The 20,830-nt window shown below is 34.7% G+C and overlaps 1 protein-coding gene across 34 annotated transcripts in view; it reads right to left on the reverse strand.

Annotated features, from left to right (window-relative positions):
- Window positions 1-20,830, reverse strand: part of PTPRD (protein tyrosine phosphatase receptor type D) — a 2,207,515-nt gene that overhangs the window by 1,364,771 nt on the left and 821,914 nt on the right. For all 34 annotated transcript variants that reach the window (XM_043566630.1, XM_043566632.1, XM_043566635.1 and 31 more), the window contains exon 5: window positions 11,570-11,611. The gene's annotated coding sequence lies outside the window, so the exon portion shown is untranslated. The remainder of the gene's footprint in view (window positions 1-11,569; window positions 11,612-20,830) is intronic.

Here is a 20,830-nt window from a genome sequence, read left to right on the forward strand (position 1 = left end):
AAATATTGAATCCAGATATCTACACTTATATTTTAGATGGGATATGACTACATTATGTTTAAAATTTCCTCTGTTTTTCACTAGCCATGCCCCTATCCTTATACTGAATCCATGTAAATTCTTGCCTTTCATTTAAATCCTAGCTCAAACTTACTAACTTCTGAGAAGAAAATAGACTCGGTGATTCTTTGCTTAAGCTACTTTGCACATAATACCTAGCTCCAAGAGAGTAATTGCTATATCATATTATTTGTATGTGTGTCTGTTTCTTTATCTGATTACACAAAATGAGGACAAGGATAATATCCCGTTTATTAGCAGTGTGCTCAACATACTGTATATGCTCAAGAAATATCAGTTGCTTGACAAAATTAGTGAATGCATGAATGAATGAATGAACAAAGTATTCTGTGAAATAGGGATACGGACAAGGACACATAAGGGATTTTAAAAGTTATTTTTGAAAAGTAAGGACTTGTCTTTAATATGATTTCCCACTTCCAGGTTTCGACCTTCCACAGGGTACAAATTCTCATATGTCCATAATGAAGAATCTCTCAGAAAATTGAATGAGCTGTAAACTCTTACAGGAAAAGATATATGCAAAAGGATTTGTTGAGAAAATTACTGATCAAGAATTTAGGCGATGAAGTGTTTGTTTTGACTTAGTCACTGACTGTGTGACCCTCTTTGGGGTACTTAATAGCTCAGTGATTCAATCTCTCTGCAACTGGTCATAAATAATAGCAGTTCTTATCTGCTTCTCAGAGATGTTTAGGGGCAAATGTGTTAGCACAGCTGAGACAGTTTAAAGAAAAATCCTAAACTGTAACTATTATATAAATTAAATATTATATTGCTATTGTGTGCTATGGGCTAAATAATTTACTGCAAACGGGACTGTTTTGGTGAAATCACATCAATCTAACAACAAAATATAATTGAAGATTTGATTCTTTCACTTGTCATAAGCAATTGGATTATATCTATTCTATAAAGAAATGAAATGAAAAGTAGATTGTTCGATCATTTCTGCATTTGCCATTTGGGGATTATCCATGTGATTATTATGATGGATAAGCTGTCATATTCTACCTGAAACAAACACATTTTCAAGGAGAGGAGCTAAAAAAGAATTACAAATGCTTTTATAAGAAAAAATGACTGCAAGAGATTTTTTTAAAATCATAGGTTTGCAAACATGCTAATTATTGAGACTTATAAAGCTTCAAATGTTTCTTAAAGTGTAATTCATGAATCATGCCTAAGTATCATCTTGACCATTGTCACCTACTGTAGATCCCCAGACCTCATTCTCAAGAATAAGAAACACTGGGGTGGGGTCCAAGAATCTGCATGTTAAACAAGGTCTCCAAATGATGCCTATGAAGACACTTCAGGTTGGGAACCATTATAAGAGCCACTACAAGAATCATCTTTTGGTTCAAGAGGCAAATGAAGAAAGTACAGAATAAAAAAGATCAGAATAGAAAATTAAACTTCCCTGTGTGGTGAAGAGTGATAAACTCTTCTCTTCCTTTAAAATCACTGAGTGTGTGGGGCGCCTGGGTGGCGCAGTCGGTTAAGCGTCCGACTTCAGCCAGGTCACGATCTCACGGTCCGTGAGTTCGAGCCCCACGTCAGGCTCTGGGCTGATGGCTCAGAGCCTGGAGCCTGTTTCCGAGTCTATGTCTCCCTCTCTCTCTGCCCCTCCCCCGTTCATGCTCTGTCTCTCTCTGTCCCAAAAATAAATAAACGTTGAAAAAAAAAATCACTGAGTGTGAAGGAACACCTGGGTGGCTAAGCATCTGACATGATCTCATGGTTCCTGGGTTGAAGCCCCACATAGGGCTCTGTGCTGACAGCGCAGAGCCTAGAGACTGCTTCAGATTCTGTGTCTCCCTCTCTTTCTGCCCCTCCCCCCTCCTCTACTCCCACTTGCTGTCTCTTTCAAAATCAAACAAACATTTAAAAAATTAAAATAGCTGAGTATGTTATCTTTTGTAGAATTTGTAAAGGAATTATAAATCAATGGTATAATAATGTTTTAGGGGGCAAAGGTTTTTGTTGTTGTTGTTGTTGTTGTTGTTTTTAATTTGAACATACTGAACTAGAAAAAGTAAGAAGAAATTGACAGCTCCAATTTGCTGATTATTACCAGGTTCAACAGTAATTTGTATTTATGGAGGAAAGGAGGGCTCCACAAACTCTTTTGGTCTTTCTTCTGTGACCACTTGGAACCAAGCGAACCTGCTTCAGGTTCACAATCATCTTCATATTTAAGGATTTGTCCTTCCAGCAATTATCAAGACAAGTTGTATAAAAATATCAAACAAGGTATGGTTATAATATGTCTCTATTATTAAATGGATATAGCATTATTGCTTTGTTTCTGTGAATAAGATAGCATACAGTCACATAGAAAATTTCAACAATTGTAGAAAGAATTACAGAGGCAAAAACACTTGAATTTCTGATACAGCATGGCAATTACTGCTCTCATTTCAGTGAAAATCCTTCTAGAGCTATACACCTATTGTAGAATATGATTCCATTTATATAAAATTATACCTATAATTAAATTTGCATATATTTCCATGTATAAATATAGATATATACTCATACATAATTTTATATTTTTACATGTTGCTTTGCCATGCCAATGACACTTTAAAAAACCTCATAATCATGAATACTTATGGAATCAAATGGAAAATAATTAGACCTAGGTTATTGTTGGTGTCAGCTGTTTCATCTCCTTCATTCATGTCTTAATTCTTTGTGACTTTCTTCTTAACACCTCTCTGCTCTAACTTCTACCTCTAAACCACTTTAGCAATAAACATTATATGGAAAAGACAAAGATAAACATTGGTGCTAATTGTCAGTTTTCTGGGCCACCAGAGTGTCATGTGAGATTCATTAGCACCCAAGGAATCCTTGATCTAACACTTATTAGAGGTCTTTTCCTGATCTATAGACTTCTGTCAGCATTTCTTAAAAAGTGCTGTCTCAAACAATTGTTCCCTGGATGCTGAAGAGGACCACATAAGTTTAACATTTTATCAAACATGTATTTAATACTTACAATGTTCTAAGTGCACTGTATGCATTGTTTTATTGAATCCTTACATTTACTATATAAGGTGAATCCTGTCTTTATAGAATACTGAGAAAAACTGGATCTCAAGGACAGTAAGCAGATGTTCACACAATTTGGCAGAGTGGAGCAGGTGGGGGATGGAAGAATGGGGAGCAACTAATTGGAACATGGTTCCTTCTGAAGTGATAAAAATGTTTTGAAACTAGATAGAGGTGGTGAATGTATTGCTAATGTACTAAATACCACTGAATGATTCACATTACATGGTTAGTTCTATGCTATGTAAATGTTACCTCAATTAAAAAAAAATTAGAGCATGGAATCAAACCTAGTCTGACTCGAGACCACACTCTAAACCATGGCAAAATATTGCCTCCCCCATAGGGGAGGCTATATTGGATCCAAGTTTTTCCAGATCAAACAAAATTAATAAATTTTGCTGCAGAAATTTTCAAGGTCTTGTGATGATAAGCATGCTAAATCTCCCATAGGATGACTTGGTATACAGGAGGTTGGTAAGTGGTGTTTCTCAAACTACTTTTTTCATGGAACCCATTTTAACTGGAGTGATTTCTATGAAGATGTGTTTCATAAAATACTCATGGAATACCTGTTTTTCTTCAAAGCTCTGAGAATAACATTTATTACAGAATTATTTTCACTTGGATGATCTACTTAGTATATCAGCAAAACTTCACATGAATTCAGGCAATATAATAAAGACAGAGTAGTTTCCTGGAATTCCCTTTGTGATCATTTCCTTAGCAGTTGTTCATAATAGAAAGAGTAAAAGTGCAAAGAAAACTAAGCAATTACACCTTTTATATTCTATTTGACACATTTAGTATTTACTTTTTAGTTAAATTTCATGCAAATGATAGCTCTCTATACATAACAATTTAAATTTTATGATAAAACAAAATGTATAGGGGAGCATAGATTTGACATTCTGCAATTTTTAGCACAGCTGCTTCTGGACTTAAATAAGTCTTTCAAAAACAACTGAAAACACTAATTTTCTGTGTTTTTTTTTAAATATATGTTTTCTATAAATTTTGTGGAGTTTTATTTGTCTGGCTATGTTTCTCCTAGAGAAAACAATTTCATCAAAAGTTAAAGCAGTTAGAAACTGAGAATAAGGATTTATTATAAAATAATTATTTCCTCTTTAATTGACCCCAATTGTATTCCAATTTTCTATATTAACTATTGTAATTTCATATAAAGAAGGTGGGATTTAGAATCAGTTCAAATGAAGTTTGCCTGTCACATATTATGCACTTTGTGACTCAGCTTCCCCAAATAAACTAATAGGATATTTCTACCTGTAAAATTGCCATTAAGGAGTAAATAAGATATAGATGTTAACCTATCCTTTCAAACATATGTATGCTCCTGACTATCCCACTCATGTAGTCAAGAATTTGGACTCCTGTTTTCTGCAAGCCTGTCATCATTATTTTGGCTCTACCTCCCTCCTTACAGTCTGGAGCACAGGTGAAACCATTTGCTGGATAGCACTGATCCTTGAGTTACAATTATTATCAACATTGTAAGGTTTACATTGGACAATCCCCATTGTCATTTCTGCTGGTGAAACTCTGGCACTGTTGGGGAAAAGTCCCCATATAATCCTGATTGGGTGCATTGCAAACACAGGCTACTGCCCTTAGGCTGTATTTATGTTTCAAGAGTAAAGTGGATAAATTAAAATATAATTTTACACACACACACACACGCATACACACACACACATACATTTATGTCTATTTCACAGTCTCCCACCAGACTTAATTTTTCCTAATTAAAGAAAACACCACCATTCCTTTCCTTATTAAAAAAAAAACAAACATCATTCACTGTAGGCTCTCTTCTATTCAGTTGACTTCTGTGTATTTTCCTTAATGTTTACTTTTAGTTTAAGACAATTCTTGTGTCATTGAGAGCAATAGGGAATCACATTTCTTTTCATATGTCAAGTCTGTGATGTGGCCACATGTGGACACTGATGGGAGGTGAGGATAGGTAGAAAGAAGCTGAATCTGGGCCAGGTCTGAAGTACCAGGAAGCTACCCAGTCATAGCTCTAACAAGATGCTCTGAAGTACCATCAAAAGCATACTCATGGCACAAGTTGTTTCCAGGTTCATAGAAAGCACTCATGCCAAAGATAGAGCAGCAGTGACAATCAGTGGAGAGTGGATAGCCACTTGCCAAAGTCAGTTACATGTGAGAACTTTGTGTCCCTCCTCCTTTCTCTACCCCAATCCAAACAATTAACAGGGAAGGAGGAAGAGGCATGAGGAAGCAGGGCATTTTGGCACCCTCCTCCCATTCCTTCACTCCCACTCATCCCCATCGCCTACTACCCCAAACACATTCAGAACAACTAGAACATCAAGTCTAGGCTGTGCCCAGGCAAGATGAGAATCTCTGAATTAAATATGAGGCTGAAACTTGAAAATAATCAGAATTCTTAATAAGAAAAAAAAAGGCATTTTCACAGCAAAAAGTGGCTGAAAATATTTGGGATCCCCAAATATGATGAAGGTAGTAAGCACACTACCCAGTAAGAAGTGGGTTTGCCAGAGCATGGTAGATAGTGTTTAATGGACACAAAAATCATGTTTTATACTTTCAGTATTTCAGACTCTTATCAAGCCAATTTTGATGATCTCTGTAGTAAAATAACTTTCAAAAACAATCCTTCTACAAGTTTCTGTCTTTGAACAAGGAGGTCCCTTGCTCCCTTTCTTTAGTCATTATTCTATCTATCTCTATCTCTATCTATCTCTATCTCTATCTCTATCTCTATCTCTATCTCTATCTATCTCTATCTCTATCTCTATCTCTATACATTTCTATATCTATATCTGTATCTATATCTATATCTATATCTATATAGTTCTATTTCTATATCTATCTATATCTATCTATATATTTGTGTGAAGGAGAGAAAGCATAAGCAGGGGAAGGACAGAGGAAGAAAAAGAGAATCGTAAGTAGGCCCCATGCCCAGCACAGAGCCCCACTAGGGGCTCAATCTCAGGACTGTGAGATCCTGACCTGAACTGAAATCAAAGTCAGGTGCTTAACCAACCGAACCACCCAGGCACCCTTAGTCATTCTATTTCTAGTCCACTCCACTGAGACTCTCTACTAATAGGTATATAGTCCAGGCTGTATTTGGCCCATCTGTTCTGGTAGTGGCTGACCTGGTTATTAAAATATTAAAAAAACTTAGATACAACTGGTAAACAGGCACTGACTCAAATCCCCCTTCTTCCCACTGCCCTTACAGTCTTGGCCTATCCTTCAGAAGCCCCCACAACCTAGCAACTAAAGGGTTAATGCTAGTACAGTGGGGGAGCCTCTTGTCCCTTGTTCCACTGAGTGGACTTATGTTTGGTTTATACCAGCACCATATTAATTTTCATTCTCAAGTATAAACTGAATCTATTACAAAGATTAGCACATGACGCAAGAATCTTAAAATAGTTAATGCCTCTCTTGAATGATGGATTGTTACTTTGCCCCCCGATGTCCTCAATTAGCCAACATGCTCTAGTCTTTCCAGACTTTCAGAGACTCTTTCCTTTCCTTCTCTCACCTGGTGTTGTACATTTGTTCATGATAAACTCCAAATCTAGCCTGCTTTAATGGATTTCCATGGATGTATCACCATACATCTCAGATAATGGATTTGCCTTCTGAACTGAACTTTGTTATAGTATCTAGAGAAAGAAGTCTTTACAAAATATCTACTCTATTTCTGTAGATAATCTGAGCTCCAGATCTTAGGCTGACCAGATGAAGCCTTTCGTCTCTCCCTGTGTCTATGCCACACACCAAAACTTCAATTTAGTTTTTCCACTGAAAATTTCATATCTTATTGACACTACTCACATACTGGTAGTATTAAAGGTCTATGGTAAATGAGAAAACCTTAATGTTTTATATAAAATTTCAAGTCCAGGGAATTAAAGAACATTTACTTAATAACATACAATAAAATTTTGAGAGTAAGAGACCATTCTGTGCTTCAGGAAAATATAAGGGCTTGAAGTTACTGTCCTTCAAGACATGCTTCAATTTCATCTTGACTATGACATTATTTTAATCTTTATTTCTTTTCAAAAAATTTTAATCTTTATTTCTGGGAGACAGAGATAGAGTGCAAGTGGGGAGGGGCAGAGAGAAAGGAAGGCACAGAATCTGAAGCAGGCTCCAGGCTCTGCGCTGTCAGCACAGAGCCTGACGCTGGGTTCGAATTCACAAACTGAGATCATGACCTGAGCCGAAGTTGGACGCTTAACTGACTGAGCCAGGCGCTCCTTTAATCTTTATTTCTATCCTTGATCTCCCCCCAGGGCTTCAGACATATATGCCACCTGCTTCCTGACTGCTTACCTGTCTGGATTTCCAGCTAATATCTCTTCACCTTCTCTATCAGCCAATGTATGTATTCAATAAGATTCATAAGATTTCAAAACTCAACACTTTAAAAACAATCCGGTTAGGGGCCCCTGGCTGGGTCTGTTGGTTAAGCATCTAACTCTTGATTTCAGCTCAGGTCATGATCTCACATGGGGCTCTTTGCTGGGCTGTCCCTCCCCCACTCATGTTCATGCTCTCTCTCTCTCCCTCCCTCTCTCAAAATAAATAAATAAACATTAAAATGAATGAATAAATAAATAGGGGCATCTGGGTGACTCAGTTGATTGAGCGCCCAAATTCAGCTTAGGTCATGATCTCACGGATCATGAGTTCGAACCCTGCATCAGGCTCTGTGCTGACAGCTCAGAGCCTGGAGTCTGCTTCAGATTCTGTGTTTCCCTCTCTCTCTGCCCCTCCCCCACTTGTGCATGTGCTCTCTCTCTCTCTCTCTCAAAAATTAACATTAAACAATTTTTTAAAAGATGAAAGAATAAATAAATAAAACAATCCAGTTAAAAAATGGACAAGCAACATGAACAGACATTTCATCAAAGATACAGATGCCACATGAGCACATGAAAATATGTTCAAAATCATTAGCCATTAGCAAAATTAAAATTAAAACTATAATGTGATATCATTAACACCTATCAGAATTATAAACACCTATCAGCATAACATAATCATAGGACTAATACATATGCTGTTCATTAGATGCAAGCAAGAGGATCTGTCCACACTCAAGGTATGAACATCAAGAGGCAGGATCATGGGAGCCACATTAGAGTGTGTTCACAATGTTTGTTATATAAAATGTAGAACACATATCAGAGTTTCAATAAAAAACAAAAGTCACACATATATCTAGGTATACTACATAGAGATAACCACTGTTAATGATGTTGAATTTTTTTTACAGTCTTGTATGTACTCTTCTTGAAGCCTATCCCCTAGCAAAAAGATATATAGATCTTAAATATATACCTTCAAGAACAAATTGGGTGGATTTTACTTTCTAATTTCAAATCTGAACCTTTACTACTACTTTCAGTGTTTTAGTCCTATTCTTGACCTCTTTCCACCATCCTGTCTTTATATTTGACTTTATATTTGACTTTATATATTGATCAGTTCATCCTCACCGTTCAAGATACTTGAAGTGTCAACCCCTCCAGGAAGCCAACTTAATTGAAATGCTTTTCTATATGGCCCTTTATTGGAACCTCTCCATTGTACTGTTACCACATTGTTTTAAAATGATGTTCACATGTATCCTCCCTTCTAGATCTCTTTCTTCTTTGCACCTTTAGCATCTAGTCCAGTATATATAATACATAATAATTTCTCAGTAAGGAAGTTGAACTGAGATACTGAACTAAAAACCAAGTGTGGGTATGCTATGAAGGTAGTTTTGCTAAGCCATCTATATTTTACTATGTGTTTTTCCATCCTTGAGTACACTAACAGAACTTAAAATTAAATTAAGGAGATTCAAAACACTCTTATACAACATAAAAACCCTCTTATCACATGCAACTCTTTAAAAAAAAGGAAGCAAATAGAAAAAAAAATCAAGAAATTTGCAACAACTCTTCCTTCACTAGAAAGAGTACCCACCCAAAGATGAAGACAAATATTATTGCACATGCTTACATAGCCTGGAATTTAAAAATGTTATTAGAGTAATTCCTCTTGCATTCACAATATTATTGAGACGATGATTAAGAAGTTTCATGCAAAACCCATCTCATAAAAATGGGAAGGGCTAGAATAGCATTTAGTTATGTAACAGGTGGAAGAGTTTCTATGGACAATTTTGTCATTTTAATACCCGCACAACCCCTGTGATAATTATTAGTAAATTCATTTTGAATTCATTTGAAGTAAGTAGTCCAGGATTCCACAACTAGTTAGTGAGAGAGCCACACTTAAAACTGGAAGGCTCAGTTTCAAAGCCACAATCTTCCTATTTCTTTACACTATGAGAACACCAGGAAATACCATAGTTTTCAGTTCATTACTAGAAACGTTGTTCCCTAGAAAAAGAGGGAAAAGAGTAGTAAAGACTAACAGCAGGCTTGAGTTTGAGGCTACATATCTATGGGAAACCATCATTATTTGCATTGTGTTGTGTTTGATTTCGCTCCCTGCCAAATGTCATGCCAAAGCCTTGACACAACAGAGATTTGTGCCTGCAGCCATTCATTCTGCCTGGCAGAGCACATCAGCTGGCATATTTTACATGGATATTCTGAAATCACACCAGTCTCTGAATAGGTACTGAAAGTGACTAAGAGAAAAACCTATATGAAAAATAGAGTCAGGAGTCATACTCCAAACAAAACAAAACAAAACAAAAAACTAGAAGCATGTTTCAATTTTTAAAAATCAATTATTCATATATTGAATATTATTTATGCGGATATGCTTTTAGACATTTATTTTTCATAGAGAACTAATATACCAGAACACATACAGTATGTTTTGGGCCAAATGTAGAATATGAACATGAGTATATAAGTGTATTTCCCCAAGTATTATGCTTGCATAAAATAGGATATCAATTGTTATTGAGATATATATCTACATTTTTCTTATAACCACAAACCTACTTTCCACTTTCTTTTAAATATAAAATGAATTTTTCACACAAAATAATAAAAGAACTGCTTCACCCATTTCATTGTGGGGTGGAAGGATGCAAAATAGGGTAAATGATCTAGAGAATTTTAGAGAAACTATAAGCAGATATCTGTAACTCCATTCATTATTTATTTATTTATTTATTTTTTATGAAATTTATTGACAAATTGGTTTCCATACAACACCCAGTGCTCATCCCAAAAGGTGCCCTCCTCAATACCCATCACCCACCCTCTCCTCCCTCCCACCCCCCATCAACCCTCAGTTTGTTCTCAGTTTTTAACAGTCTCTTATGCTTTGGCTCTCTCCCATTCTAACCTCTTTTTTTTTTTTCTTCCCCTCCCCCATGAAGATAAAAAGCTTCTGCACAGCAAAGGAAACAACCAACAAAACTAAAAGGCAACCAACGGAATGGGAAAAGATATTCGCAAATGACATATCGGACAAAGGGCTAGTATCCATTCATTATTTAAATACCTCCAAAGAAATGACAAACTTTCTTTCAGTACCTTATCCTAGAACTCAAATTCCATATGTGCTACTTTAAGCAAATTTTTTCTTGCTACTTCCTCCATAGAGAAGGAATGGTTTTAATAGCTCCTGTAGGTGGGATCCATTTCCAGCTCCTTCTTTCTCCATTACTATCCCTAAGAATCTTAGTTCCTTTTGTCTTTACTCCTGGAGTTCCCACTATGTACTTTTTATTCATTGTGTAATTTTTCTTTTTGGCTCCCTCTCAGGATTCAAGGTTATTATAATTCATGATATTTATAATGTTCTTTTCCACATTTTTTTACAATAAGATTCCATTTGAAATTAAAGGCATCCTGTATTGGCCTTATACTCTCCTCCTTAGCTTTCCTGTAGTGCATTTATATAATTCTTACTGAGCTTTATGTATCTTGCTGTTTGTATCTTCTTCGCAAATCCACTTGTAATTTCACTATCTGGTCCTCCCAAATCCTAGGCACTAAGGTAGATCTTGACTGATATAATTCACTTTCATATATTCTATCTTCAATAACTGAATCATCAGAGTCATTAAAGACTAGTTTACACAACTTCTATTAAACTTTGAATAGTATCATTCTTTTACTGTCAAGGGCATTAGTTATAACTATTCTTTGATTATGTGTTGTATGGATTAAGACTTTCATTGCTCAGGAAATGATATGTGTTTAATAATCAGATTTTTGATTCTGATGTTTTCTCACTAGTATCATGTTTTATCAGCTTAGTTTATCATGACATGAACACATACTATAATTGAATATATCTAAACACATGACAGTAATATAATTACTATAACTTTTTTACTATTAAAACATTTTTTATTTATATACTTTACTTGTGGAGAATATTTGAAATATACTTTAAATGTGCATACCTTTGTCCAAGGCACATCCTGCTGTGGTCTCAGGACAGGAACCTATTGTAAAAAAATATATATATATAATGTTTTCATTAATACACTTAGTATAACAGATTGAGAAATACCAAAACATAAAATTAAAACAAGAACATGTTTTAATGCTCAACCATTGCTCAATATTAGTATCTATCTATTAACTTCCAAAAATACTTTTGTATTTATTTTTTTGCTTTAGTTCATTAAGGAAAAAAGAATAAGGTATAAATATTCTAATATACTTCTCAATCTGAATCTCTAAATGAACTTTATTCCTTTATATCTTAAAAAAAAGCATTTTTTTCCTAGAAAGAAACATAGAAGTAGATTCAGTTCCTGATACACAACAGTCAATTTCAGGCAAAAACTCAGATAACACTTGTCAAAACTGCTAAATGAATTATTATGTTCTGAATAGGAAGATGAGGAAGTAGGTTAAACAGGTTTTATGATAATAAAAATCCTATAATATTTGTTCATCAAAAAATGGCAATGGAACATCAATTAAGTTAAGAGAATCATTTTCACAGTAATAATAATGTTTTAAATTTTCAGGCAATGAAACTAGAATGTATGTTCAGATAATAGATTTAAATGTGTTCAAATGAACTTGGGTACTTCAGAAATCAAAAGAGGAAACAGAATCACATATTGCTGCATAAAAGACCCATATTTCCATGATTTCTTTCAATTTTATTATTCTATTAGAGGCAGCGTCCTATTTGCAAATATGTGGATACCCATCCACATAAAATCACAGATCCAAATGTAAGAATTATCATTGCAAATGTGACAACGCTGATTATAAGAACTTCAATTAAATGTAATATCAAAGAACCACTTATTTTGTCCATATTTTTTGACATTCTATCTACTTGAAATTTCCAGATGTGAGGGGGGTAGAAATCAGAAGGCATGAACTTCCTTGTGATCTCCACCAGTATGTTGTAATAAAAGTTTTACCATGAATAAATAAATAAATAAATAATAAAATATATAGCATGTATAAAGTAAAAGTACGTTTTTTCTTCCATATTTAAAGTTCACAAACTCAAAGAATCTTAACTCTAGAAGACACCTGAGTAAACTCAATTCAAACTGTGAATTAAGGGATTCCAATGTTATATGGAAGTGTCACACAAGTCCCTGGATAATCCAAGGGAATCAATCCTTTGGGTCACGCATAATTTTCCCTCAGCCAGTATTCAAGTACAGCGGATGTGGACACAAATGCAGACACATGCGTGCACACATGCGTGTGCACACACACACACACACACACACACACAAATTTAGGCTATCTTCTTTGTTCTATGGCCAAACCTAGAAGATCACATTTCTTAGATTTGAACCTTAGCCCCTGAATTGCTAGCTATACTGGACAATTTACAAAACCATTTCTGCGCCTAAGTTTGTTTTACATAGAACGAAGTTGTTGCAAAGAGTATATGAGCTAATACAAATAAATTGTTTAGAACTCTTCTAGGACATAGTAAGTAGCCAATAATTGTTGGCTATTAAAAACTACAAGACATTTGAAAAGTAAAAATTCTTCAAAAACCCTTTAAAATTATTAAATAATTTGGACATTTAAAAAATATTTCAAATGATATTTCTAGTCTACTAATCATCTCTTGAGTATGAAAATCTCCATTTGTATTTCTTATATTTGAATATAATTATAATGATATTTTCATATTATAATTGTGAGAAATAATTTATAAATGTAACTATGGATGACAAACTTCATTCATGAAAGAATCACTAAAGAAATCAAAGTAAAAGTGGCATTTTTTTTTCAATGAGGCATTTTAAATGGTTATTTAACATTTGGAATTTTATGTTCTGTATTTTACTCTTGGTCTGGAATGACTAGAAGAACAGAAAATCTTCTTAAATGACAGGGAGGCACTTAACGTTTTCCATAGGTCAGGCAAGAATCCAATTGTCTAATATCCATGAGAGCAAAAGTATGTGACAAAGAGACAGTACAAAACTGGATTGCCAGTGTTATTGCCAGGCTATAATAAATTTATCATAGAAAGACCTGGTATCAATAAGGAAGAGTTAGATTGACAAAGCAAACAGATAATCTTTAGCTACTTTGCAAGCAAAAAGTGAAACAAAATAAATTAGTTACAGAGAGAGAAGCAAACCATCAGAGACTCTTAAATAAAGAGAACAAACTGAGAGTTGATGGGTGTGGAGAGTTGGGGGCACGATGGACATTGAGAAGGATTGTTGGGATGAGCACTGGGTGTTGTATGTAAGTAATGAATCATGGGAATCTACTCCCAAAGCACACTGTATACCCTGTATGTTAGCTAACTTGACAATAAACTATATAAATCAATTGATTGATTAAAAATATATGAAGATTGGGTTAACTAAGTACAGGGTAGAATTGGAAGGGGGAAAATGACTTGATAAGAGAAAATGAACAACAACAACAAAAAAAAAGGGAATAAAAAAAAAGGAATAAAACAATACCCTGGATAAGGAAAGCACTAAATGCCAAACCTGAAAGGTACACAACATATCTTATAAAGTATGTTTTGATCAGAATCTCTTTTTACAGATCTGGTGGTGGAACTCAAGGAGGGTTGGAGACTAATTCACATCATTTTAATGTTTTAACTCAGGGATATTTTTTTAATTTTATTTTTAAGGAATCTCTATACCTAATGTGGGGCTCAAACCTACAACCCTGAGATAAAGAGTCACATGCTCCACTGACTGAGCCAGTCAAGGGGCCCCAGGGATTTTCTACCAAGGCTAATTTCCTAACCGCCATTCTTGTGACAGGGGACATATAACACAGCTGCGGGGTAGCATGCTACTAGTTGCTACTGGCATCTAGTGGGTAGAGGCCATAGACACTGCTAAACATCCTTTAATTCACAGGACAGCCCATCACAAAAAAGATTCATGCAGCCCAAATATCAATCATGTGCTAATGTTGAGAAACTCTGTCTGTCTTAGCAGAGGAGGTGGAGCTGCCTCTTACCTCAGCGCTTCGCAAACCTTTCCAAATCACGAGATGAGATCATTTATATAGAGTGACTCTTCAAGGAAAAAGAGAACTGACTTGGTCAAGGTTCTTGAGAAAGGATATTTTAGTTGAAATTAATCTATTTAAACATTGCCCATCTAGCAGTTAATGTAGCCACGTATTAAACACAGGTTGATCAGATGCTAGTCATCAAGATTTTTACACTACATCAATGTGAACTCTATACATAATGGTATTCCCACTGCTTTTCTCAAATGTTTTACAACATCAGAAAATATCCTAGTAAATTATCTGATTTTATTCTTAAAAAAAACTAAATTCAAAGTTAGAAATTATCCCATTTGAAATAATTCGGTTTAAGTGTCAGGTTATTTACCTTATCATTATTAGAAATTTAATAATTCATCATAATTCAATAGCTAACTAAAATCATTTTTATTTTTTTTATTTTTATTTTTTTACTGTTTATTTTTGAGAGGGAGAAAGAGAGACAAAGCGTGAGTGGGGGTAGGTGGGGCAGAGAGACAGGGAGACAAAGAATCTGAAGCCAGCTCCAGGCTTTGAGCTGTCAGCACAGAGCCCGATGTGGGGCTCAAACACATGAACCAAGAGTTCATGACCTGAGCCAAAGTCAGATGATTAACCAACTGAGCCACCCAAGAGCCCCTAAAATCATTTTTAAAGAAAATGAGGTGTTCAATATTATTTTATTTTTACTTTACACCAAATTAACAACTATTTTAAGTGAAACTAAGTTACATTTCTATTTATTATTAACATAAAGATACAATATACATGGCAACATGAAAGAAAACTAATTTTTGAGAACAGGTAAGTTGTCACTAATATAAACTAAAATGTAATTTTGCATTATTATTGTTTTGCTCATTTCAGAATACCTCATTACTATCATGTTTCTTAGAATATTTAACCTGTAAAGTATGATGTTTCCTTGATATTAATTTAGTGGGATTCACAACCTAAAAAACATGCCATGTTTTAGTTGGTACATTTCCTTCAAGGATACCTGCAAAGGCCAAAAATTTGGGAGAAGAGAATCCTTAAAACCTTTCATCAAATACAGATGAATTTCTACAGCTAAAACCAACATATTGAGAAAACACGAAGGAAAAGAATAGGAGAGTTTCATTTGTGTTGCTATTATTGTGATTCAAAAGAAGGGTCCATCCAGATGGATTTAACAGACCTATTCAGAACATTCCACCCTAAAACATATCAGAATATGCATTCTTTTCAGGTACACATGGAACATTCTCCAGAAAAGATCACATATTAGGCCACAAAACAAGTCTCAACAAAATAAAAAAAAAAATCTAAGTCATACCATGTATCTTGTCTGACCACAACACTATGAAGTAGAAATCAATCACAAGAAAATATCTGGAAAGAGCAAAAATACACAGAGGTTACATAACCTGCTACTAGACTATAAATGAGTCAACCAAGGAATCAAAGAAGAAATAAAAAACTTACATGGAAAAAAATGAAAATGTAAACAAAATGGTCTAAAATCTTTGGACTGTAATAAAAGTGGTCCTAAAAAGGAAGATTATGGTAGTACAGGCTTACCCAAAGAAGCAAGAAAAATCTCAAATAATCTTACACCTAAAGGAGCTAGAAAAAGAACCAAAAAAATTATACCTAGAAAAAAGAGGGAAATAATAAAGATTAGAGCAGAAATAAGTGATATAAGAATTAAACAACAACAAAACAAAACAAAACAAACCAGATCAGTGAAACCAAGACCTTGTTTTTTAAAAAGATCAACAAAATTCATAAACCTCTAGCCTACCTCATCAGGAAAAAAGAGAGAGAGAGAGGTGATCACCAAATAAACAAAATCACTAATGAAAGAAGAAATAAGCAACACCAGAGTAATGCAAAAAATTGTAACAGAATATTATGAAAACCTTTATGCCAACAAACTGGACAGCTTAGAAGAAATGTATAAATTCCTAAGAACATATAATATACCAAAAGTAAAACAGGAAGAAATAGAAAACTTGAACCAACCAATAATCAACAATGAAGTTGAATCTATAATAAAAAACTCAAGAAAAAACAAAAATCCAGGACCAGACAACTTCACAGAGGAATTCTACCACACATTTAAAGAAGAGATAAAGCCTATTCTTCTCAAACTATTCCAAAAATTAAAACAGGAAGAAAAACTTTCACATTCACCCTGATACCAAAACCAGATAAAGATACCACAAAAGAAGAGAACTACAGGCCAATCTCTTTCATGAATATAGATGTAAAAATTCTCAACAAAATATTAGCAGACAGAATCCAACAGTACATTAAAGGTATCAGAAGCCACAATCAAGTGGGAGTTATTCTGTGATACAAGGGCAGTTCGATATTTGCAAAACAACCAACATGATACATCACATAAATGAAAGAACGTATTAAAACCATATGATCATTTCAATAGATTCAGAAAAAGCTTTTGACAAAGTACAACATCTATTCATGATAAAAAAAAAAACACCTTTGCAAAGTAGAGGTAACATATCATAACATGATAGAGGCCTAACGTGAAAAACCCACAGCCGACATCATACTCAATGGTGAAAAACTGAGAGTTTTTTCCCTAAGGTCAGGAACAAGACAAGGATGTCCATTGTCATCACTTTTATTCTATATAGTACTGGAAGTCCTAGCCACAGAAATCAGACAAGAGAAAGGAGTAAAAGGCATCCAAATTGGAAAGAAGTAAAACTTCCACTATCTGCAAATGATATGATGGTATATATACAAATTCCTAAAGACTCTACGAAAAACTACTAGAACTGATAAATGAATTCAGTAAGGTTGAAGGATACAAAATCAATGTACAGACATCCATTGCATTTCTATACATGAACAATGAAGTAACAGAAGGAGAAATTGAGAAAATAATCCCATTGCAATTGCAGCATAATACCTTACCTAGGAACAAACTTAACCAAAGAGGTGAAATACCTGCTCTCTGAAAACTATAAGACACTCAGAGAAAAAGTTTAAGGCAATAAAAAGTAATGGAAAGACATTCCATGCTCGTGGATTGGAAGAACAAATTTTGTTCTAATGTCTATAGTACGCAAAGCATTGTACAGATTTAATGCAATCCCTATCAAAATACCAACAGAACTTATCACTGAACTAGAATAAACAATCCTAAAATTTGTATGGAAACACAAAAGTCCTTGAAGGGCAAAAGCAATCTTTAAAATGAAAAACAAGGGCGCCTTGGTGGCTCAGTTGGTTAAGCGTCCGACTTCAGCTCAGGTCATGATCTCAAGGTTCGTGGGTTCAAGCCCCTCATAGGGCTCTGTGCTGACAGCTGGGAGCCTGGAGGTACTTCAGATTCTGTGTCTCCCTCCCTCTCTGCCCCTCCCCACTTGTCCTCTGTCTCTGTCTCTCAAAAATAAATAAATTTTAAAAATAAATAAATAAAAATAAATAAATAATCAAAATCAAAATCAAAATAAATAACTCCCCAAAACAAAAAGGTCCATATTTAGAGGAAACTTACAATGGTCATACATGCATAGCTATGCAATGCCATGTACCTAGTATTCTTCCTGTGTTTTGAGCAAAATAAGAGGTGTTCTTGCAAAAGGAGATTTAAGTCAACAACTACTTCACCAGAGCAGGGTCACTATTTTATTCTAAAGTAAATCATCACACAATGACTAATGCCCCTCATGCCCAATATGAATGCTCTAAAATTGGACAGAGTTTCTGTTATTTCTCTCTTTATTAACTATTAGAATCCAATAAATTTGTTCATACAATATATAATTTCCAGATATATACGAAGTCTGTAAAATGGCTTACCTTTTCAGCCTATCTTGGAAGAAATTTCACTTCAGTTGTATGTCCTTACTGGTATATGATACGATTTCATGAACAAGTTCAATAGATATGCTATATTCCAATGAAAGATGCTATATATGGTATGCAAACTGAACTTAAGAGACCAAATTAAGCTACTACTAAATCAAATGTCTTTGTATCTGCTTGTTATCAAACCAAGTGTGCTTGTGGACATAATGCAAATTCAGAATGATCCGTGTGTGTAACATATTTTTCTCTCATAAAAGATGGTAATGATGCCATAATAATTAGTGAATAAGTGGGTAACCCTCAAGAATAGTGTACTGTGTATAATATTTTATATGAGCAAAGCAGAAATTTTAATATATTTGTGGTATTGGCTGAATTGTGTCCCCTCAAAATTCTTATGTGGAAATCCTAGTCTCCATTACTTCTGAATGTGATTTATATTTAGAGAGCATGCCTTTAAAAAGGTAACTAGCTTATAATGAACTCATTAAGATGGGCCCTAATCCGTTGTGACTGGTGTCCTTTTAAGAATAGATTAAGACATACAGCCATTCAGAGGAAAACCACATTAAGACTCAGAGATAAAAATCCAAGGAAAAAAGCCCTCAAGGAAAGTAACCCTGTAGACACCTTGATCTTGAACATCCAGTTCCCAGAATCATGAGGAAAACAAAACAAAACAAAATTCTGTTGTATAAGTTTCCAGTCTATGGTTCTCTGTTATGACAGCCCTAAAATATTAATAGAATTTGTAATTTCCAAAGTTAGAGTATAGCTCTACACAAACATGTGACAAGAGATAAATTTTAGCCTCAGTGCTTCTCCCATTTCTCATGCAATAATTGTCTTTCTCTTTCATGGGATTCTTGCATAAGTAATACTTTTTTGGTGTTCAAGGACTCAAGAGTTTGTCTATCAGTGAACACAACTCTTTCTTGCTCTTTAAATGCATTCTCAAAGCGATCCTCTCTTGACCTAAAGAAACAGTCTATCACAAAGACTAATTACTGAGAACAGCTTAGCCTGTATCTATATTTGCAAAAAGTAAATAATACCTTTTTTATAAAGCAACCCTTTTGTGTTATTTTGCTTTGTTAGTAATGAGCAGGTGTGATGAAATTGCCATCTTCATTCATTGCTAGTGGTGGTATAAATTGGAAAGCAATTTGCCAGCATGTATCAAAGTCTTAAAAATATTTGCTCCTTTTCACCCAGTTATTTCTCTTCTTGGAATCTCTCAAAAGGACTTATCAACAGACGCTGGCAAAAATTTATGAATTGATAATCCACTTCACCACTATTTATACTAACCCTTCTACATCCAAAAAGGAAGCAAGCTAAATATTTTCTAATACATTAGAGAAATTGAGTGTCTTCCCCAGATAAGGAATTATTGTGCTTTTATCTACTTTTTACCATGTTTTCAAAGACAACTTAATGGCATGAGATTACAAAGTGAGTTTTATAATTTTAGGTGATCAGGTCAGGACACAATAGTATTTCATTGTGTAAAACTACATTAACTTCCCCCCAAATCAGGGATTCCCTTTACTCTGCCAACCTTCTCTCCCCCTCCCCCCCCCAAAAAAAAGAGTCTCCTTTATAAATTAATAAAACACTTAGAATTCCAAGAAGCAGATATGAGTCACTAGGGTATTTCAGCAGAATCCCCCCATCATCTCAGGAGAGCAGGGAAAAACAGGTTACCACAGCTATAATCTGTTCATACAACCTGGTACTGCTTCAATATTCAAGTGACCTGCCTCCTCTTCTGTCTCCGAAATAACTGAAACTTACGACATCCAATCACAACTTTCTTTTCTTATTCTAGGATCAAGAAGTAGTCTTCCTTTGCTCCCTAACAGAAGTATAAGAAAATATCTCATGACATAAGACACAGAAATTTAAAGTAATGTTTTCAATATTTTTGAGAGAAAGAGAGAGAGAGCAGACAGAGTCGGGGAGGGGCAGAGAGAGGGAGACACAGAATCTGAAGAAGGCTCTAGACCCTGAGCTGTCAGCACAGAGCCCAAGGTGGGGCTCCAACTCATGAACCACGAGATCATGACCTGGGCCAAAGTCAGATGCTTAACCACCTGAGCCACCCAGCCACTCCAAGACATTAAAATAAATAAATAAATAATAAAATAAAATAATAAAATAAAATGAATAAAATAAAATAAAATAAAAATAAATAAATAAGTCCTCCACACTTTATTCCATACCTTTGTTATAATGTACCTACACTGTTTTATTCAAACAGTCTAAACCTTGTTGTATCATTATTGCCAAGTGATAGCTTAGTCAATTTATATTTTCAGAAATGTAGAAAGGATTGTAAATGGCACATGGCTATAAATACCAATTCATCC

Source organism: Prionailurus bengalensis, chromosome D4 (genome assembly GCF_016509475.1).
Source record: "Prionailurus bengalensis isolate Pbe53 chromosome D4, Fcat_Pben_1.1_paternal_pri, whole genome shotgun sequence".
Lineage (NCBI taxonomy): Eukaryota > Metazoa > Chordata > Mammalia > Carnivora > Felidae > Prionailurus > Prionailurus bengalensis.